This window comes from Peromyscus californicus, unplaced genomic scaffold (assembly GCF_007827085.1).
Source record: "Peromyscus californicus insignis strain IS unplaced genomic scaffold, ASM782708v3 Scaffold_10__1_contigs__length_136768540, whole genome shotgun sequence".
Classification (NCBI taxonomy): Eukaryota; Metazoa; Chordata; class Mammalia; order Rodentia; family Cricetidae; genus Peromyscus; species Peromyscus californicus.
In genome coordinates this window covers 86,535,415-86,559,618 of record NW_026294391.1, presented here as the reverse complement: position 1 = coordinate 86,559,618, position 24,204 = coordinate 86,535,415, and the positions used below count along the sequence as shown (strand labels likewise).

General features: G+C 40.9%; 1 protein-coding gene across 1 annotated transcript in view; it reads left to right on the top strand.

The window, feature by feature from the left end:
* Tmsb15b (thymosin beta 15B) overlaps positions 1-24,204 on the top strand; it is a 69,128-nt gene that overhangs the window by 41,689 nt on the left and 3,235 nt on the right. The window lies entirely within an intron of this gene.

The following is a 24,204-nucleotide window of genomic DNA, read 5'->3' as shown; positions in this document are numbered from 1 at the left end:
TGTGGTGGTTTGAATAGGAATCATCCCCAAAGACTCGTGTGTGAATGCTTGGCCCACAGGGAGTGGCACTATTAGGAGGTGTGGCCTTGGTGGAGTGGATGTGGCCTCGTTGGAAGAAGTGTGTCATTATGGAGGCAGGTTTTGAGGTCTTATATGCTCAAGCTAGGCCAAGTGACACAGTCTCCTTTTTTTTAATTAAGAGATTTTCTATTAGTTTTACATATCAACTACGGATTCCCCGTCCTCCCTCCTCCCACCTCCCAGCATTCCCCCCCAATCCACCCCCCATTCCCACCTCCTCCAAGGCAAGGTCTCCCCTGGAGAGTCAGCAGAACCTGGTACATTCAGTAAATGCAGGTCCAAGGCCCTCCTCCCTGCACCAAGGCTGAGCAAAGTGTCTCACCATAGGCACTAGGTTCCAAAAAGCCAGCTCATGCACTAAGGACAAGTCCCGGTCTCACTGCCTGGGGGCCCCCTAAACACTTCAAGCTAAACAACTATCTCACTTATCCAGAAGGCCTAGTCTAGTACCATGGAGGCTCCTTAGCTATTGGTTCACAGTTCATGTGTTTCCATTAGTAAGGCTAGTTGTCTCTCTAATTTTTCCAATCATGGTCTCGATATCTCTTGCTCATATACACAGTCTCCTTCTGCTGCCTGTGGATCAAGATGCTTCCTGTCATGATAATGGACTAAACCTCTGAAACTGAAAGCCAGCCCCAATTAAATGTTTTCCTTTATTTGTACATGTCTTAGTCAGGGTTTCTATCGTTGTGAACAGATACCATGACCACAGCAACTCTTTATAAAGGAAAATATTTCATTGAGATGGCGGCTTACAGTTTCAGAGGTTTAGTCCATTAGCATCATGATGAGAAGCATAGAAGTCAGTGCTCAGGCAGACATGGTGCTGGAGAAGGAGCTGGTACATATTAATATGCAGGAAACAGGAAGTAGATGGTCTCACTGGTACAGTAGCTTGAGTATAGGAGACTTCAAAGCCCACCCCCACAGTGACACACTGCCTCCAATATGGCCACATCTACTCCAACAAAGCCATAATTCCGAAGTGTCACTCATTTTGGGGGCCATTTTTTTAAAAACTTTTATTTTATTTAATTAAATTTCTTGGTTGAAGGAAATATCATATTCATATATGTGTAAAGGGAAAAATAAGCAATCTTGAGCACAAATTTCTGGAGTATGACCATAAGATAAAATATATCTACAGGCAGAAAAATGAGGTGAGATAAAAACTTAAGACACAGAAAACAGTCATAAAAATTAAAGCAGACAATTTCCTGATTCTACAGAAAAAAATAAATTTTAATCACAAGAGGCATTTAGACTCTAAACAGATATAACATCTCTAAGATGTAAAAGAAGTAAAATGTACTGCTATAGAACATGGACAGTATGCTAAGACTAAAGAATGAAGACAAAACATTAAAAGCTGCAAAGAAATATCCATGTCACTTACAAGTGACAACGATTCAGAATAACATCAGACTTCTTGGCAGAAACCTGAAAAGCCACAAAAATAGCAAATGATGTGTTTTAAGCATTACAGTAAATAAATGTCAAGTGTGATTATTATATCCAGTAGTTATCCCCTAAAGTCAGTGAATAAAGATTTTCCACAAACTCCACAATCAGTTGCTACCAAGTCAGCATATCAGAAATATATTTAAAGGAATCCTACATAGAGAGGAGGAATAAATAGAGTGTTAACTGTGAGAACACAGAAAATAATTGATTTCATGATAGTAAAAGATGAAGAAGATTATAGAAAAAACTTACAATTCAGTAAACAATCATGTGCCTAGTACAACGAAGGGAGAATAACAAGGCCAATTAATATTTGAAGAAACCATGAAATCAACCAAAAAATTCCTTGATTAAAAAAATTCTCTTAATATTAATCTTAATTATAATGGTCCTAACTATTGAATCTAAAGATACAAACTAGTTGACTGCATTACAGAGAAGCCTAGATGTTTGGTGCCTTAGGGAAATGAATTTATTTGTCAAATATAAGTAAACTCTGAAAACAAAAGGGCTGAAGTCAATATACCAAGCTCTTGGAAGCAGAAAAAAAAAAACAGGTCTAGTTATATGCTCAGATCTGACAAAGTAGATTTCAAGCCAAAAAATTATTCAGAATATATAGACAACCAATAAATATTTGGAATAACCCATCAATATGCTATCATTACTATAAATAAGTAAGCACTGAATATTGGTATACCCAGTATCATAAACCAATACTGTAGCTACTCAGCAATGACAATACTCAACCCTTGTCAGTAGACAATTAATCCAAACATAACAACTGACAGTTAACACAGACATAATGCACTATAGATCAAATAGACTTAGACACTGTGCTGGTTAATTTTTGTCAAATTAACAGAAGCTAGACTCATAAGGGAAAAAGGAACTTCAACTCAGAAATTGCCTCAATCATATTAGCCTTTAGGCAAGTTTGTGGGGCATATTTTTAATTAACGTGGGAGCGCCCTGCTCTGATGGAGATGCCACTCCTGGGCAGGTAGTCCTGGGTTGTATAAAAAGGCAGCTGAGCAAACCAAGGGAAGCAAGCCAGTAAGCATCTTTTCTTCATGGTTTTTGCCTCCAGGTTCCTACCTTGAATTCTTGCCCTGACTTCCCTGGATGATGGACTTACAAGCTGGAAGGTGAAATAAAACCTTTCCTCCCCAAGTTGCTTTTGGTTATGGTGTTTCTCACAGCAACAAGAAAGCAAACTAGGGCAAGTATCTATAGAATATTACATTCAATAGCTACAGGATACAGATCTTCTCAGCAGCCTATGGAATATTCTGTGATATAGATATTAATTTAGGTTCCTGAGCAAGTAAAATTATTTTAAAATAAAAACAATATTTTCTATCTCATCAGATCATAAAGCAATAAAATTATAAATCATTATCAATGGGAAATAACAGAAATGAAACAATCCAAATAAAATTAAACATTACATCCTAATGATTAGTAGCTAATTGAAGCAATCTGAGAGGATGTTAAAAATTCCTGAAATCAGTTTAGGGGAGTCTAAGACACTCTCCCAAGGAATATAGGCCACTGCCATTGCCCTCAGTTGCCTCCCAGGATCTGAAGGTATGACCCTACTGTGGAAGACACCACACACTTCAGTCCCAGGACTTGGAAGAACTGAGCTGGAACCAGCCTCCAAGTCTCATCCCTAAGGACTAGTTCTTACGGTATTCAATGGTGCTATGCAAGCTGCCAACAGAGAAAAGCAGTCAACAGTCATATGTAGCTTTAAGCCCACTGTCTCAAGTTATTTTTCTACTGCTGTGAAGAGAAACCATGACCAAGGAAAAATATAGGAGAAAACATTTAATTAGGGGTTTGCTTAATAGTTTCAGAGGCTTAGTCCATGACCATCAAGGTGAGGAGTATGGTGACAGGCAGGCAGGCATGGTATTGGAGCAGTATCTGAGAGCTTACTTCCTGATCTGCAGGCAGGAGGAGGACAGAAAGTGAGAATGGGCCTGGAATTGGCTTTTGAAACCACAAAACCCACATCCCAGTAACACACTTTCTCCAACAAGGCCACAACTCCTAATCCTTCCTAAATCGTTCACCAACTAGGAATGAGACATTCAAACACTTGAGCCTATGGGGGCCATTCTCATTCAAACTACTACAGTCTACACCCTGGCCCCCATAGGCCTGTAGCCATATCATCATGCAAAACGCACTCAGTCCAACTTCAAATGTCCCCACAGTCTTTCAGTCTCAAGACTGTTTACAAGTCCAGAGCCCAAAGTTTCTTCTGAGACTCAAGGTAATCTCTTAACTGTAAGTCCTGTAAAATCAAAATAAAAAATCAAATTACATACTTCTAACACTTAATGGCACAAAATATACATTACTACTCCAAAAGAGAGGAGGAAAGGGGCCATGTGAAGAAATACTGGATCAAAGCAAGACTAAAACCCAGCAGGGCAAATTCTGTATCTCTACGACTGATGTTAAAGGGCTTATTAGATGGATCTTCATATCTCTCACTCCTCCTAGTGTTATTGACTACATCATTGGCTTTCCTTAACAATGGAGCAAGATTCCACAACCCCTTTATACCTGTATCTTCCATGAAAAAAAAAAAAAAACAGAACCATGTGGCTTACAGTACCAAGTTCTTCTGCTTACCTGGACTAAAACCTGGCCCCATCCATAACTTACATTAATAGAATACCCTGGTAGCAGAAAACCAAAAGTCCTGCTGAGACTGTCTTGATGTCATTGCTCAACTGTTATCAGTCAACCAAACTCATATCTCAGGGAGAATTGTTTGTTAAGACAGTTCTCAAGATAGCCTGCTGTTGTGGAACTATCTTAACTATGAATATGTATTAATCTCATTGGCTAATAAAGAGCCCACTAGCCTATAGCTGGGCAGGAGGAGGTTGGGAGGGAAAACCAGACTAGGAGGATTTGCCAGTCAGATGCAGAATGAGTCGGGCACACAAAATGGGATAAAGGTAAAAGCCACGTGGCAGAATGTAGATTAATAGAAATGGGTTAATTTAAGTTGTACGAGCTAGTTAGTAATAAGCCTGAGCTATTAACAGGGCATTTATAATTAATATAAGCCTCAGTGTGTTTGAGAGTGGCTGTAGGATAGGAAAACTCCACCTACAGTCAGGTTTGCTTGAATAAGAAGTTTCAAAAGAAGGAGTTCATATGTATCCTCTGCAGCTCTATCAACTTCCTTATATTCAGGCCCTCTGCCCACTCCTATAAGAGCCCTGACCAGCTCCTTCCCCTTCACACAAGTTCCATTCCCATGGGAAAGTCGCTGCCCCCTGCTGCTGTGCTAATAAACAGTTTCATCTGTTGAGAGCAGACTTGGGTCTCTTTCATGCCTTTGGTTCCTTTTTTTTCCCCCTAACATTTTGGTGTGGAAACCCAGGAGCGTTTCTAGGATCCCTGCCCTCTGGTGGCTCTAACCCTTCTTCTAGGACCTTCTTGACTTTATTACCAACCTTGACCATTCATGGGACTTGGGACTTGGGGAACATAGATACCCTCTGAACTCATTATATAGGCTAAACAGATAAGCAAGGCCCCAATTAAGTGCCTTGGTCATATCTCTTCACAGCAATAAAACAGTAACTAAGAGGAACAACAATACAAATAATCAATGAAAAAAGATGGTTTCTTTAAAAGAGTGACAAAAACCTTAGTTGAACTAAATGAGAGAATGAATATATAAATTAGTAAAAATAGAGTTAAAAGGGGGACATTACAAAGAAACACCAATGAAATTCTGAAAATGGTTAATGAACATTTGAAAACATATTCACGAAATATCTAGAAGAAATGGATAATTTCCTAGATACAGAAGACATAAACAACTTTAAAGATCTATAAAAATCAACAAGATGAAAGCACCTCCCAACAAAGAAAATTCTAGAAACACATGGATGAAATTTTATCAGACCTGAAAAATACTCCCCAGACTACTTGATAAAACATAAAGGAAATGCCAAACTTCTCCTGTGTGGACAATATACCTTGTTCTATAACCTAGTTCAGACTAAAGTTTTTAAAAAATGAAGTTTCTGTGATGAACATTATTAATAGATTATAATCTAATAATAGATTAATAGATTCCAATAAAGTCTTTATAAAGTGAATTTAATAATATATTTTAACATCATGATCAATTTGGTTTATATTAGGTATGCAAGGATGTTTCACATGTAAATAGGTTTGGAGTCAGAGAACATGTGATGATCTTACAAGTGCAAAACTGGCCTTTATCACAAAAGCCCTGAAGAATCCAAGACTATCAGGAACATATCTCACCATAAAAAATCTCTACATAATAAACCTATAGTCAAAATCATATTAAACTTGGAAACCTTAAAAGCATTTTTCTTAAGTCAGGAACAAGAAAACATGGACCACCCTCTCCAGTCTTATTCAATATACTGAATGAAGTCTTAGCCCACTGTAGTAGGACAAGAGAAAATAGTAAATGATACACAAACAGCAAAGGAAGGTGTCTAATTATTCCTAAGAACATTTGCTATAATCCTATAATTAAAAGACTCCAAACACTCCAATAGAAAATACTTAGATTTGATAAAAGCAGCAATTTGATAAAAGCAGCAAAAAAAATCAGTATTACAAAATAAGTGCAAACATTGGTGGCTTTTCCATGCCAATAACCATGACATTGACAAATAAATCAGAGAAACAATTCCATGTACAATAGCTCAAAAATTAAATACCAAGGAATATACCTAAATGAGGAAGTGAAAGACTGGAACAATCTGATTTAATAACAGTGAAGAAAGAAATTGAAGAAGACAGTAGAAGAGGAAAAGACCTCCTACATACAGGAACCACCAAGTAAATATTAGCTGCTTTCAAAATGTATCACAGAGCAAAAGAAACAAAAACAGCATGTTATTGCAACAAAAAGAGATGTGTAAGTCACTGGAATGAAATAGACAACTCTGAAATAAGACCATATATCTATGAATCACCTGATTATAGGAGAAAAAAAAGTGCCCAAAACATCCACTTGAGAAAAGAAAATTGTTTTTAACAACCTTTTGTAGTTTTTGCTAGTTTAGCAAAACTAGCCATCTAAACGTAGAGAGATTAAACTGTATCCCTGTCTTTCTTTACAAAAATAAATTCAAAATGGATCAATATTCCTAATGTAAGATGCGACATACTAAAACTTCTATAAGAAGATATGAGAAACACACTTTAAGATACAGGCACAGAAAAGCCTCTTTAAAACACATTCAGGAAACAATAGCAAATACTGGCAAATTAAATTGCATGAAATTAAAAAGCTTCTGCAGAGCAGTAGAAACAATATAGTGATAATCGACAGAATGGTAATATTTTTTAGCTATACATTTTACAAAGAATTAATAGAATCTTTAAAGAACTTAAAACATAAATACCAAATAGAGAAGCCAACACACTGACAAATGACTAATCAACTGGACAGATCTCAAAAGAAGAAATACAAATGGCTAAAAAATATAAATGTTTAACTTCCTTAACCATAAGAAAAAATAATCAAAAGTACTTTGATACACCAAAGGAAAACAAATGCTGGTGAGGATGTGAGGGAAAGGAACTCTTATAAAAACACTGGTGAAAATATGAAAATCTTTATGGAAGATCCTGAAAAAATAAAAACTGGAACTCTCTTACTTTTCACACTTATCACCCAAAGCAATCTAAATGAACACACCATAGAGATACCTGCACATTCAAGTTTCTTATGTTACTTTTCACAATAACCTTGGAATGGAATCAGCCTAGAATTCCATCAACAGATGAATGGATCCAAGAAATAAGGTGTACATGTGAAATTATTACTAAGTGATAAAGTGAAACAAAATGATGCCATCTGTAGATAAATACACAGCACTGAAAATCATCAGTTTACTCAAATCATCCAGTCTCAGGAAGATATATTACATACTTGCTCTCACAGGAAGAACCTAGATTTAAATATGTAAATATATATTCATATATACACAAAGATACGCAATGATAGTAGAAAAGGGTTTGTTTGAGTGAAGGAAGGAGAACTATATTAAGAGACTCAAGGGACAAGAGAGGGCACTGAGAGGGACAGGAGCAAAGGAACATGATATACATACTGAAAATGTCATAATTCACATTTTGTATAATAATCTGTTTTTTAAGGGATGTGCTGTGGAATAATCCTTCTTTACACTGTGAATATGGATTACTCTCATTAGTTAATAAAGAAGCTGACTGGCCAGTAAACTGAACAGGATAAGGTTAGGTGAGAAAGCCAAACTGAGAATGCTGGGAGGAAGAAGGGCAGAGCCTGGAGTCGGCAGCCAGACATAGAAGGAGCAGGAGATGAACATGCCATGCTAATAAAGGTACCATCATGTTGCAGAACATAAATAAGGAATGTGGGTTAACTTAAAATGTAAGAGCTAGTTAGTAATAAGCGTGAGGAATTGGCCAAGCATTTGTAATTATTATTACAAATACTAATTTGAGCCTCTGAGTGAATATTTGAGAGCAACTGATGGACAGGAAAAGTCTGACTACAAATGGCATCCAATAAAAAAGCTGACTGGCCAATAACTGAACAGGATAAGGTTAGGTGAGAGAGTCAAACTGAGAATGCTGGGAGGAAGAAGAGCAGAGCCTGGAGTCGGCAGCCAGACACAGAGGGAGCCAGAGATTAACGTGCCAAGCTAATAAAGGTACCATCATGTTGCAGAGCATAAATAAGGAATATGGGTTAACTTAAAATGTAAGAGCTAGTTAGCAATAAGCCTGAGCTATTGGCAGAGTATTTGTAATTAATACTAAGCCTCTGAGTGATTATTTGAGAATGGCTGCTGGACAGGAAAACTCTGACTACAGACGAACCCACAAAACTTGAATAAAAACAATTCCTGACCAGTATTCTTTAAACATTTCAGGCTTATACCCCTGGATGGGACTATGGAGAAATATGACAACCACATTCAATGAGGTATCCTGAATAGGATCCTGGAATACAAAGGGAATACTTCTGAAATAACATATATGTGGGAATAATTGGACTCAGTAGGTTATCAAAAACAAAAAGACACCAAGATGAAGCCAGGAGGGGAACATGTTGGAGAGGGGATATGGGAGGAGTTGTAAAGGGGAAATGGGGGTGGATATGGTCATATTTCATTGTATACATGTAGGAAATTCTCAATAAAGAAAATTTATAATAAAAAGTAAAGGATAACACTGAAAAATGGAAATAAAATCTGTAATAACCCATTTCAATGCTAATCTCTTAGTTTTGACATTTTATGGCATTATATGATGTCTCTCAGTAGAGATATCTGGGAGAACACATTTTAGAATTGTAAAATTATTTGCTAAATGTTTTAAAGATAAAAGTCAGGGAGGCAAACACTTCTAACTCTCACATTCAGAATGCAAAGACAGAAAAATCATAAAGTTTCTGACAAGACTCAGCAGGAAACTGAAAAAAGTTCTAAATGCCTTTGAAACCAAAATCACACTCATCTCCAGCATGTATTTGTATTTCAAATGTAAAAGCATTTAAAAATACATATTAAATAAACTGAAAGGGAAATAAGTATCTTCACAGCTCATTTTCCTACCATTTTAAAAGCTTGACGTATGAAAACTAATAAGACTAAGATGCAAAGAAAGAAAAAAATGTTTTTTAAGACAAGGTCTCACCACGTACCCAGGTTGATGCAAAGGGGGAAAAAAGTAATATATATTTTTTAAAACAAGGACACACCAGGTACCCAGGCTGATGCAAATAATGATGGGTTTTTGTTTGTTTGTTATTGTTGGTTACTTGGGTTTTTCTGTTTTTGAGGGTTTTTTGCTGTTGTTTGTTTGGGTTTTTTGTTTGTTTTTTGTCTTTTTTTTTTCTAAGACCCCATCGTGTTTCCAGGCTGAGGCAGAACTTGAAATCTGCTTGCTTCAGACTCCGATATGCCACCACACCCAGCTCAGAAGAATAAATCTTTAAATAAGAGGTTAAAGTATGTGCAAAGTATTTCTAAAAAGAGAATATGAAGCAATTGGTCACACAGTTGAAGTGACTCACATCTCAGGAACTAATGCAATGAGCGTGCAAGGCAGATTACTCCAGCAAAAGTAATGGAACCCAAGTCTCGAGAGAACAATGCCACACTGTTAAGAAATCCAGTGAAACTGTTGGTTAATCCCATAACAGGTTCAATTTTAAAAAAGAAACTGCCATTTATTTACCTGAGTGGGAGAGTGGGATGAATCTTCCAACTTTTTCACCACCTCAGGCGCGGCAGCTGCGTATCTCCGGACCAGACCGCGAGGTCTTCCAAAAGCTGTGTGAGGTCCCCAACAGCTCCTTTCTAAATTTAGTGCCGCAACTGGAGGACTCCGATTGGCTTAGCTGGGGTCAGATGGACTCCGATTGGCTTAGCTGGGTCAGCTGGACTCTGATTGGCTTAGCTGGGTCAGCTGGACTCCGATTGGCTTAGCTGGGTCAGCTGGACTCTGATTGGCTTAGCTGGGGTCAGATGGACTCCGATTGGCTTAGCTGGAGTCAGCTGACTTCCCCCAACTCCCTCTGCGCACTTCCGTTCACGAGGCTCTGGGCCTCAAGTCATGTTTAGGTGTCTATGCACTTGCCTGCGTCTTTTTTGGTTAAAAGTTATATGTGGACCTTATGAGTGTGACTTCAGCACTGCCTGACTGGAGGATTCTCCCAAGCCAGGTCTCAAGCTCAGGGACCAAAAGTCAGATAGAGTGGACAAAAGAACAGAAGCTTTTCACTTAAAAATCAGGCCTTTGCCGGGCGGCGGTGGCGCACACCTTTAATCCCAGCACTCGGGAGGCAGAGCCAGGTGGATCTCTGTGAGTTCGAGGCCAGCCTGGGCTACCAAGTGAGTTCCAGGAAAGGCGCAAAGCTACACAGAGAAACCCTGTCTCGAAAAAAAAAAAAAAAATCAGGCCCTTGCTGGAGACATGGTTCAGTGGTCCACAGCCCTGGCTGTTCGCCCAAAGGCCTCAGGTCGGAAGGATACACATAATGGCTTACTACATTAGGTACCTTGAGTTTCCTCGAATCTACCACACTCTTTAGGCCTCCATCAAGGACTGATGCCCTCTTCTGGCTTTTGTGGGCACTGCATGCACATGGTGAAAAAAAAAAAACCAAAAAACATGCATTCATGCACAACGCCATACTGTACATCAAAAATATATTTGTTACAAAACACTCTCATACATTAATGTCCCTAGTTCTCTGATGTATATAGTAGTGGGACTATCCCCGATACATAGCTATTTGTGGCATTTGGGAGGCAGAAGCTGACGGAGATGAGCCTGAACAGAGTAGCAAAAACCAGTCTTTGATCCCAGCACTCGGGAGGTAGAGGCAGTCGGATCTAGATGAATTTGAGGCCAGCCTGGTCTACAGAGTGAGTATCAGGACAGCCAAAGCTACAGAGAAACCCTGTCTCGAAAACCCATAAATAAACAAACAAACAAACAAATAAATAAAAACCGAAAACAGGCTGGAGAGATGGATTACTGGTTAAGACCCCTCCTGTTCTGTGAAGGAACCCCGGTTCATTTGACAGCAGTCATATCGTGTCTCACAATCATACATAACTCCAGTTCCAGGAAATCCAATGCCTTCTTCTGACCTCTATGATCACCAGGTAAAAATTCACATACATAACATAAATCTAAAAAATTTTAAAACACAGAAAATAAAAGTTACTCTTAAGTCTAAAATTTTGACAAATGGTTCTTATTTTCATCAATTGCTTTTTTCTGGCAGGTGATACAATCATTTTATTTTTCTTCTTAAATTTCTTAATATAGTGAAATCATTAATATAGTGATCTCATTTTCAGAAGTTGAGTTACTGGATAGCAACCACTTTGTGATGCTGTATTATACTATGTGGGTTGATAGATCCGATTTACTAATGTTTTCCTGAGTATTTTTACAACTATGTACAAGAATACTGGTCTATTTTTTCTTCTGACAGTTTTGGTTAGGTTGTCAAAGAGAGTTTAGTATCATAAAATAAAACAGTAAGCTGGTCATATTTATATCCTTGAAAATGTTCTGTAGACTAGATTTACTTCATCTTGAAATTTTGTTGGAATTTACAAGTTCATTACTGTGGACCTGGAAATTATCATTATTGCACTTGAAAATTTTTTCAACCATAATTTAATATTTTTAATTACTTGAAGGTTAATCAAAATTTATGTTCTTTCCTGGGTATGTTTGTATCTTTCAAAAAACTGCTGTTTTGTCTAATTTTCAAATTATTTATGCTGTTTTTAGTGTTTTCTTACTATAATAATTTTTTATTAGTTCTGTAATAAAACCTTACTTTCATTTCTAAGAAGTTTTAATGTGTGTATTTGTCATACAATATGATGCCTTTTGATGTGTGTGTGTGTGTGTGTGTATGTTGTGTACCATGTTCAAATTTTGTGTGTGTGTGTGTGTGTGTGTGTGTGTGTGTGTGTGCTAGAGATTGATGCCAAGTGTCTTCCTAGATTGGTTTCCTCATTATTTCATCAAAACATGATCCCTCACTTTAACCCAGAGCTTACCTAGCCAGTTAGCTCTGGAGGTTCTCTATCTCTGCCTCCCAAGCACTGGAATTACAGATGGACTGCAATGCACAGTGGGCATTTTGTGTGAGTGAGTGTGTGTGTTTGTGTGTGTGTGTGTATGTGTGTGTGTGTGTGTGTGTGTGTGTGTGTGTGTGTGTGTGTGCCAGGACTCTAACTCAGGTCTTCATGCTTTTGTGGCAAGTGAATTATTGACTGAACTATCCTCCCAGCCCCCATAATAGGATGTTATATCACACACACACACACACACACACACACACACACACACACACACACACACACACACGATATATATATATATATAATGTTTTAGTCACTGTTCTATTGCTCTGAAGTGAAACCATGACCAAGGCAACTAAAAAGGAAATTATTTACCTGGGGACTTGCTCACAGTTTCAGAGGTTTCATCCATTACTGTCATGATGGAGAGCATGGCAGCAAGCAAAGCAGGCATGGTGGTGGAGAAGTAGCTGAGAGCTACATCCTGATCTACAGGTAGAGAGGCAGAGAGCCCGGGCTTATCATTGGCTTTTTGAAACCTCTACTCCCACCCCCAGTAACATGCTACTTCCAACAGGGACACACCTTCTAATTCTTCTTAAATAATGGTCTCCTTGATCGTGTTACAACTCAGATGTGAAAGGTATTCTGGCAGTTGGGGAACAAAGAATACCACAAAGTCATACCAAACAACAAGTCTCACACAAGAGATTCACTGGGAGGGAAAAACCCAGGAGGATGGCTGCCTCAGCTCTGCTCATGCAAGAAGCATCAACTGAGCAGAAGAAAGGGTTTATATACATTTTGATTTCCAGGGTCACCTGAGATTGGAGGGATTATATGGCCTATTCTTGGGGAAAGTTCATGAATTGGTGGAATTTTTTTCTGTAGGGCATGGCCTGGTCACTCTCCTACCTTGAGGGGGCCATTACATCCCTTAGGGTCTGGGGGAGCATGGCCTGCTCCTCAAGGCAGGGGTGGGGAGTTAGGGGGTGGCAGGATGGCCACTCACATGCCTTAGGGGGTCAGGCCTGACACTAGAGTAGTCTGGGGGTGGAGACTGGTGGTCAGAGGTCTCCAGGGGCATCTCTATGTGCAGCAGGGAAATCTTCCTTCACCACCCAACTTTGTATGAATACCTCACTGATGACTAAGTATTCAAAGTTATGAGTCTATTGGAACCATTTTTTTTTTTTTTGGTTTTTCGAGACAGGGTTTCTCTGTGTAGCTTTGGGCCTTTCCTGGAACTCACTTGGTAGTCCAGGCTGGCCTCGAACTCACAGAGATCCGCCTGGCTCTGCCTCCCGAGTGCTGGGATTAAAGGCGTGCGCCACCACCGCCCGGCTTATTGGAACCATTTTTAATCCATCACATTTCATCCCTGGCCCCCACAGGCTCATAGCCATATCATAATGCAAATATCCATTCAGTCCAACTTCAAAAGTCCCCATAGTCTATAACAGTCTCAACACTGCTTGAAAGTTCAAATTATCTTCTGAGACTCCTGGTAATCTATTAACTGTAATTCTCTGTAAAATCAAAATCATTAAGCAGATCATGTACTTCCAACATACAGTGGCACCGCCTATACATCTCCATTTCAAAAGGGAAGAAAGGGAGCATAGTGAGAAAATACTGGACCAAAGTAAGTCCAAAAGCCAGCAGCACAAATTTCAGATTCTGTATCTCCATGACTGATGTCAAAAGCTCTCTGCAAATCTCCAACTCCTTCCAGTTTTGTTGACTGTAACATACTTGTCTCTCTTGGGCTGATTCTACACCTAGTCTGCAGCTCTCCTTGGCAGATATCCCAGAGCTCTGGCTCCACCTTCACAGCTTCACAAAATGGCCTCTCCCAGCCTCCATTCAGGGAATGCAAGTTCATGTGCCTGGCCTCAGGTGCTCTCCTTAGGCATAGAGGAAGATTCCACAACCTCTATCTTCAATCCTTGACTCTGAAGCCAGAACCTTGTGGCCAAAACTGCCAAGTTCTGATGCTTGATGGGGCTGATAGTTTTCCCCCTTGCCCAACTACATTTGCATCAGATTGCTGTTGTTTCTGGTTTTCTTCACTGCTGTATCTTTTCTTTAATTGCTTTCCACAAGTTGGAAGTTTAGCTGGACAGGGTCTTGCTCTGAGGTCACCACTCCGTTTATTCCATTTAGCATCAGGCATTTACTTAAACTTTTTATCCCGTTGAGTACTGAACTGAGCTCAATTATACTTCCTAATGTTCCTCCAGAAATTTGGACAAGGGCAGAAATCAGCTACATTGTTTGCCAAAATATCACAAGAATGGTCTCTAGGCCTTAGTGCTATTCTTCTCCTCTGAAACTTCTTGAGCTGGACCCACATTGCTCTCAGAGCTACTGTCTTCCATCCTATCAGCACAGCCCATTAAGCCCCACTTAAGTGTTCAGCTGCTTTTCTTTCCAAAGTCCCAAAGTCTTCCATAGTCCTCAAACAACAGCGTGGTTGGGCATTTCACAGTGAGATCACAGTCTTTAGTACCACCTTCTGTCTTAGTCACTGTTTTATTGCTGCAAAGAAACACAATGGCCACAACAACTCTCATTAAGGAAAGCAATGGGGGCTTCCTTACAGTTTCAGAGGTTTAGTCCATTGTCATCATGGCAGACAATGTGGTAGCAGGCATGACAGGCATGGTGCTGGAAAAGTAGCTGAGAGCTACATCCTGATCTGCAGGCAGAGAGTCACAGAGACTGGGCTTATCATGGGCTTTTTGAAACCTCATAGACCACTCCCAGGGACACCTTTTCTCTAGTAAACCACATCACCTGATTCTTCTAATCCTTTCAAATAGTTCTACTCCCTGGTGACTAAGTGTTCAAATATATGAGCCTATTGGGGCTGTTCTTATTAAAACTACCACATTCCTAAAATTATTACTAATGTTAAGAACTGTGATGATTAGTGTTAATTATTAAATTTCTCTTCCTTTAGCTGATTTAAGCTAATATTTTTCCTTTGGTTTTCATGGATACTATTTCTAGTACAAGCAGTATCATAGAATACTTAGTCTTCTGATTTTGACATTTCATTTTCTAAAATGTATTTTAAGATTAATACATTTTATATAATATAGACATATTTGTTTTCTTAAAATAGGTTAATATTCAGTTGCATAGATACATAGCATTTTACTTATATTTGTAAGTTGCTGATTATGTGCTATTTATACTGTATAGTTTTGTGATTAGTGTTGGTATAAATATTTGAGTAAAAGTATTTAAAATCATGTTTCTAAATAGTTTCAAATGAAGATATACAATCACCAGCAGAGACATGGAAAACAGCAGCATAATTAACTAGCAATGAAATTCAACTTAGAATCTGTGAAAAATCATTTTACAACTGTGAGTGTGGCTATTAAGAACAGTGTAAATAAAACAAGTATTAGAACAACCGGTACACTTTGAGTGAGAGTAAAAATTACTCCAGCTATTATGGGAAAAGATATGTAGGCTTCTTTGATACAGAGAAATAAATATATGAATTGATGAAGCATCCAATCCTGGTAATATTCTCAAAAGTACTTTCACATTTATTTATTGATTGATTTAAGACATTTTTATTCATTTTACATACCAACCACAGATCCCCCCCTTCCCTTCTTCTGCCCCTCCAGCCTTCCCCCAACCCACCCTCCATTCCAGCAGAGCCTGGTACATTCTGTAGAGGCAGGTCCAAGGCCCTCCCCCTGCCTCAAGACTGTGCAAGGTGTCCCCCCATAGGCAGTGGGCTCCAAAAAGCTCATGCACCAGGGATGGATCCTGATCCTATTGCCAGGGGGCCCCTTAAGCAAATCAAGCTACACAACTGTCTCGCTTATGCAGAAGGCCTAGTCCAGTCCCATGGAGGCTCCATAGGTGTTGGTCTTAATTTCATGTGTTCCCACTAGTTTGGTTTGGTTGTCTCTGTAGATTTCCCCATCATGATCTTGATGCCCCTTGCTCATAGAATCCTTCTCTCTCTTCAGCTAGACTCCTGGAGCTCAGCCTGGTGTTTGGCTGTGGATCTCTGTATCTGCTTCCATCAGTTACTGGATGAAGGCACTATGATAACAGTTAGGGTGTTCACCAATCTGATTACTGGAGTAGGCCTGTTCAGGCACCCTCTCCACTATTGCTAGTAGTCTAAGCTGGGGTCATCTTTGGGGATTCCTGGGAACTTCCCTAGCACCAGGTTTTTCTCTATCCCCATGATATCTCCCTCTATCATGGTATCTCTTTCATTGCTCTCCCACTCTGTCCCTGTTCCAGCTCAACCATCCTGTTCCCTTGTGTTCTCATCCCCCATCCCCTACATTGCCCAACCCTGATCCCCAGTTTACTCCAGAGATCTCATCTATTTCCCCTTCCCAGGATGATCCATTTGTCCCTCTTTGAGTCTTCCTTGTTAGCTAGCTTCTCTGGAGCTGTGGGTTCTAGTCTGATTATCCTTTGCTTTACAACTAGTATCCATTTATGAGTGAGTATATACCATGTTTGTCCTTCTGAGTCTGGGTTACCTCACTCAGGATATTTTCTAGTTCCATCCATTTGCCTTCAAATTTCATGATGTCATTATTTTTTACTGCTGAGTGTTACAGTACCATGTGCAGGAGATCTAGAACACAAACTTTATGCTGAGATTAGGAAAGTCCATTACACATTCTAGCTTATGGTACATTTGCTGATTATATAGTCTGTAAATATTTTACTTTTTTTTCGTTCAGCAGCATGGCAAGGATAGTTTATTGAGTATCCTGTGATTTTCATGAGTCTGATTCCTCCAGAGAAATGTGTACACTGTCTCGGACCAGAAAGATGCATTCTTCAGCCTCCCGTGGTGGAGGTGAGTCAATCCATCGATGCTTTTAAATGCATAGACTCACAGGGAGGTTACAGCGTGCAATGTAACTGGACCAGGTTGCCCCAAGGATTTAAAGACACTAAATAATGATCTCCTGCCCTTCTGTAAGAGGTTCCCCAGGACCATACCCTTATGATATATACATGACCTTCTCCTAACCCCTAAAACTAAAACAAATTCTAGAAGGGCCACAGAGGGACCGCTGCAAGAGTTGCAGACCGTGGGCTACAGAACGTTGGCTGAGAAAGCCCAGTTTTGTCCATCAGAGTCTACCTATCTTGGCTATCAGCTGAGAGGAGGCAAAAGGCCTTCAGATCTCAATTCCAACAACTAAGAGTCAAGTTTGAGAGTTCCTAGTTGAGGGTAGGTATTGCTGCCTTTGGATACCAGAGTCTGCAGAAATAGCAAGGCCTCTATACACCAGCATAAGCTGGCCACTGAACTCCTAATCTGGACTGAGACTAAACAAAAGGCTTTGAGTCTTTAAAACAGCTCTGACTTCGGCTCCAGGCCTAGCACTTCCAGATATCTCAAAAATATTTTCATTTTTTTTGTTCATGAAACAAAAGACATTGCAAAAAGGGTTTTAATCCAGACTTTGGGATCATGAAAATGCCCTGTGAAATACTTGTCTAAACAATTGTACCCTGTATCCACCAGTTGGTCCACTTGTCTAAGACCTGTGGTGGCTACTGCTAGTCTATATAAACAAACAAACAAACAAATTAAATCTTAGTCAAGATCTTATACTCACAGTACCCCACACTGTGGAGGTCCTCCAACAAGGACCACCAGAACACTGGCTGTCTAATGCCTATATGACCCAGTATCAGGCTGTACTCCTGGCTCACCCTCCAGTCCAATTTGAAAAACCCACCACCATCAATCCTGCTACCCTCTTGCCTGATGACGACCTGCAGGTGCTCATCCATGGCCATCACAAGATGAAAGATGAAACCAGGTAGCTGGAAGCTGCAGTAGTTACTTTAACTGGAATGCTTTTGTTCCTCAGCTCAGAGAGTAGAAGTGATCGATCTAACCCTGGCTCGAGATGGGGAAAAGGAAAGTTCACCAACATACACATGGACAGTCGCTGTGCTTTTGCTACTATGCATGTCCATGCTGTGACTGATAGAGAAAGAGGGAGTCTCACCACTAGGAGAAAGGACATTTTAAAGAAAAAGAAAAAAATCTTGGCCCTCCTAGAGGCTATTTGGCTTTCCCTACAAATTGCTGTTCTCCAATTCTGAGCTGCTGAGGTGGCTGCCTGAAAATGACCTTAAGATCAGTGGGGCCTATTGACATTCTAGAGATACACCCTGACTTGGTGCTGCCTGAGACACCATGGTAAAGAAGAAATGGACAGCTCAAACCCACAGGATGATGAAGGACACCAGAAGCAAAGATCATTGTCCTAGTTAGGGTTTCTATTGCTGTGACAAAACACCATGACCAAAAAGCAAGTTGGGGAGGAAAGGGTTTATTTGGCTTACACTTCCAGATTATAGTCCATCATTGGAGGAAGGCAGAACAGGAACTCAAACAGGGCAGGAACTTGGAGACAGGAGCTGATGCCGAGGCCATGGAGGGGAGCTACTTACTACCTTACTTCACATGGCTTGCTCAGCCTGCTTTCTTATAGAACCGAGGACCACCAGCCCAGGAGTGGCACCACCACCACCAGGCTGGGCTCTCTCCCATTGATCAGTAACTGAGAAAATGCCTTACAGCTGGATTTCATGGGGGCATTTCCTCAACTGAGGCTCCTTCCTCTCTGATGACTCTAGCTTGTGTCATCTTGACACACAAAAACAGCCAGTACAATCACTCTCCAAGAAACACCTGGCAGGACTCTGGGAGCTGACCTTCACCAGGCCACTCATCTGGGGTCCACAAAATTTTCTGAGTTTCTCAGACCAAGGTATGTTATACCTAGACTGGACAACACAGTGTGGGATGTCACAGCCAGATGACAGGTTTGTGCTCAAGTAAATCCAAAGCAGAGAGCTCTTACCCAGGAAGGGGTCCAAATGAGACACCAACACCCCCAAGAATTCTGGGAAAACTGAATTCACCAAGATTTGGTCTGTTTGGGGAGGATAAATGTACTTGCTAGTTTTTATAGATATCTTTTCCAGGTGGGAAGAAGCATTTGCCACAAGGTTTGACACTGCTCCTCCAGGAACTGGTCCCATTGCAATGGGGTCTGACAAAGGCCTGGCTTTTATAGCCAAAACCTCTCAATTAATAGCTAAAGCTTTAGGGATAGATTGAACACTTCATTGTGCACATAGACATCAGAGTTCTGGCCAGCTAAAAACAATAAACAGGACATTAAAAGAAACTAACAAAACTCTCATTAGAGTCTACAACAGAATGGATAGGCCTCCCTCCTTGCTTGGCTTCAGCATGCTGAACACCATAGAGGGAGGGATTTACCCCGCTGTGGGATTATGTTTGGAAGACCTCCCCCACTGCTTCCCAGGCTCAAAGACCAGCAGTTGGAAACCTCTCTAACCATTCCTTTCTCAAGTCACTACCCACCCTCCATTCCTCCCATAAAGGCTATTCATTGGACTATCCAAGAGACCCAGCCAAACTCTGAATCCACCGCCTGTTTCCCTCTGTTCAAGTCCCATCATACTGTCTGGGTCAAGCAAGTAACCAAAGGGGCTCTGGAACCAACTTGGAAATCACCCTACATGGTGATTCTCTAAACTCCTACAGCTGAGAAGGTAGCCGGCATTACACCATGGATCCACCACACCCAGGACAAAAAAGTGGAAGGCACACACAGTGTTGCCAAATGGACTGTCTGCAGACTATGGACCCATTAAATTAAGGTTTCGTTGAGTCTGGGCCCTTGCACTCCCTGGCCCTCTACCTCCTCCTGAGACTTGTGTTTGGGATGAATACAAGGTTATGGTCCAACCCCCACGGCCCTCAGGCCTGGACCTGGGAACTAAGAAAGAGAGATATAAGGAAGGTGATTGCTAGTGTGACTACAAACCAAAAACCCATTCCTATCTTGACCTTTACATAATAATACCCATTTTCAATGTCTTGTAACAATTCTATGCATGCCCTCCAGCTTGGCCCTCTAGTTGCCAGACACAAGTGAGTTTCCATTACAAAAATTGGGTTTGTGAAACTGAGGCTTCCTGAAAAAGTCCTTCAAAAGATTCTGGCCTTTGGAAAATGGGAAAAACCTGGGTAATCAGACTCTGTGCCACAGGGAGGGACCCTAGGGATAGAGTTAATCATTCTCAGCCAGAAATAGGCCATGATTGCTGGTTATGCTTAAGACACCTGGCCCCTGTACTACATAGGGATAGGAACTACCCAGACTGTCAGCCCATTGACTGACAGAACTCACTGTGACTGGGGGCAGCCCAAATTAAGTTAGAGGACTTAACCTAGGCATTTTCTCTTATCTTAATGCCTGCTATTCTGCCTTGAAGGTTAATTCATCTGGATAACGATGATATTCCTGAGCCCCCGAGATTACTTGATGGGCATGTACCAATGGTTTAACTAAATTTTCTTCTGTTGTTCCTTTCCAAACTAAGTAGACAGGTTGATAAGGACCTAAAGATATTAAAAGTTTCCATTTCTGAGTTAAAACAACAGATTCCCTTACTGAAGTGGTCCTACAAAATTAGAGAGCACTTACTTCTCATGGAGACAAGGGGACTATGTACAGCTTGGGGGAAAACCTGTTGTTTCTATGATAATTGATCAAGAGTAATTTTATAAAAGACTTGCCATGGTTAAAACAAAACAAATCAAAACAACAACAAACTAAAAAAGAAAAAGAGACAAAGACATAAATCAGATAATTCAATTCTGTCTTCTTAGCCCCCCTGGCTAACTACTCTATTATCAGCACTGGATTGGCCTTTAATTATCATTCTGATTGGATTAATGGCAGGCCCTGCATCTTAAACTAGATGGACAATTATGTTTCAGTTCATTAAAATTAATGATCCTTAGGACTAACTACCCTCTTTATAGCAGGATCAGTCCACAATTTGATTCATTCACTAAGACCTGTGGGGAATGTAACAGGGCCCCAGACCTTAGTAGGCCTGCAGTCCTTAGCACAACTGACTCCATGATGGAAGTACCATTCAGGCTGTGAAACTAGGCACGTAGACAGCACCACGTGACAAAACTAAAACAAAGATCTAATCCGTTAAAGTCCATAGTTCTGGGAAAGTCTCTAAGTGTATTAACCTTGCTTTTTGGCTTCTGTAGTTCTGCTTTTGGATAACTGTTCTTGTTAACTGAAGTATGTCAACCAAGAACATGATTTTTGTGCTTAAAAGCTCACCCTGAGGCTGGGTAGTGGTGACGCACGCCTTTAATCTCAGCACTCAGGAGGCAGAGCCAGGCAGATCTCTATGAGTTCGAGGCCAGCCTCGTCTACAGGGTGAGATCCAGGACAGGCACCAAAACTACACAGAGAAATCCTGTCTAAAAAAAAAAATAAAAAACAAAACAAAATAAAACAAAACAAAAACTCACCCTGAGAAAGGCTCAGAGCTGAATCCCGAACAGCCACCCGGTGTAGTTGTCAGCTGGTGAACAAAGGCTTTCTTTCTATAGGCTTAAACTCTTGTCTGAGTTGTCTCCTCTGGTGGACACACCACAACAGTAACTCAGATCTTCACTGCTCTCTCCCAGGAGACACTGGGGGAAGGTACTGTCCAAAAGTCGTTGCTTTGCCACTTATTATTATTAATCATTACTATTGTCTTTTCTGTTGGCTGATTCACACCTGTGTATGATGTTTTGAACAAGGACACACCATCCCATTCTCTCCCTTGCAATTCCTCTTCTATCCCCAAATACAATTCCCTCCTTAATGTATTTTCTTGATATGGTGTCCCCCAATGTATTGTGCACCCTAAAAAACTTACCTGGGGTCAGAGAACAGAACAGCCACTGGATTAGGCATAGAGGCCAGAAAATGGTGGCACACACGCCTTTAATCCTAGGATTCTTGAGGCAGAGATCCGTCTGGATCTCTGTGAGTTCAAAGCCACACTGGAAACAGCCAGGCAGGTGACACATGTCTTTAATCCCAGGGAGTGATGGCAGGAAGCAGAAAGCTATATAAGGCGTGAAAACCAGGAACTAGAGCTGGTTAAGCTTTTAGGCTTTTAGCAGCAGTTCAGCTGAGATCGATTCAGATGAGGACTCAGAGGCTTCCAGTCTGAGGAAACAAGACCAACTGAGGAATTAGCAAGGTGAGGTTAGCTGTGGCCTGTTCTGTTTCTTTGATCTTTCAGCGTTCACCCCAATACCTGGCTCCAGGTTTGTTTTTATTAATAAGACTGTCTAAGTTTCGTGTTACACCAGAGATTCCTTTTAGTGTGGCCAGTATGTGCATGGAAGTAGGACCATCTGCTGGAGCACAGGTAGCCTCTCAGGAGCCTCATATTTGAAGAAAACTGGCTCTCTGTAGTGGGTAGCCATTACCCACTACAGCTCTCCCTTTCCCAACAACCATCAACTGTCAGTAGTTCTCAGCTAGGGGCAGGAATTTTTTTTTTCAGAATTGGAGGAATGCCACCCCATTATTTTTATTAAAAGATTTTCTATTCATTTTACATAAAAACCACAGATTCCCCTCTCTTCCCTCCTCTGGCCTCCCAGCCTTTCCCCACAACCCACCCCCCAATTCCCACCTCCTCCAAGGCAAGGTTTCCCATGGGGAGTCAGCAGAGCCTGGTCCATTCAGTTGAGGCCAGTCCAGGGGGCAGGAATTCTTGACTTCCTTCCCTCTTCATGCTGGGATTTGGTATGATTTAATCTTATGCAACTCTTGTACATATAGTTCCATCAACTGTCAGTTCATATGGTGCAATTACCCTGTTGTGTTCAGAAAACACTGTTTCATTGTAGGAATCCACTGCCTCTAGATTTTAAAATCTTTCTGCCCCTCTTTTATGACAATCCCTGAGCCTTGGGAGGAGGTAACTTCAGTCTACATAGTTTTCATTTTCTGTTTCTTGTGGGCCCTGAACCACTGGCTCCCACATCTGCACTATTAGCAGGTCAGGGATTAGAACAGAGGTCATTGATCATAGGTTCAAAACCACTGGTCATCACAGTATAGTCCCTCCCAAAGGCTATAAAAAGCCAAGAATATATCTGCTTCCATGAGTTACTGGATGAAGGCTCTATGACGACAGAGTATTCACCAATCCGATTACTGGGGTAGGCCAGTTCAGGCACCCTCTCCACTATTGCTAGTAGTCTAAGCTGGGTCATTCTTGGGGATTCCTGGGAATTTTCCTAGCACCCAGTTTCTCCCTTTCCCCATGATGTCTCCCTCTATCATATCTCTTTCATTGCTCTCCCACTCTGTCCCTGTTCCAGCTCGACCATCCCGTCCCCTTATGTTCACATCCCCCATCCCCTACCCTCTATTGCCCCTACATCCCCAGTTTATTCATCAGGATCGCCTCTGTTTCCCTTTCCCAAGGTGATCCCTACATCCCTCTTTGGGTCCTCCTTGTTTCCTAGCTCCTCTGGAGCTGTGGGTTGTAGTCTGATTATCCTTTGCTTTACATCTAGTATCCACTTATGATTGAGTACATACCATGTTTGTCCTTCTGAGTCTGAGTTACCTCACTCAGGATGACATTTTCTAGTTCCATCCATTTGTCTGCAAATTTCATGATGCCATTGTTTTTTACAGCTGAGTAATACTCCATTGTGCATATGTACCACATTTTCTTTATCCATTCTTTGGTTGAGGGGCATCTAGGTTGTTTCCAGGTTCTGGCTATTATGAATAATGCTGCTATGAACACAACCAAGCACCTCCCAGGCTGAGCTCCAGGAGTCCAATTGAAGAAAGGAAAGAAGGATTATATAAGTAAGGGGGATCAAGAGCATGATGGGGAAATCTACAGAGACAACTGAACCAAGCTCATAGGAACTCATGAACTTCAGACCAACAGCTGTGGAACCTGCATGGTACCAGACTAGGCCCTCTGCATATGGGAGACAGTTGTGTAGCTTGATCTGTTTGAGGGGCCCCTGGCAGTGTGATCAGGATCTATCCCTGGTGCATGAGCCGGGTCTCTGAAGCCCATTACCTATGGTTGGACACCTTGCTCACCCTTGATGCAATGA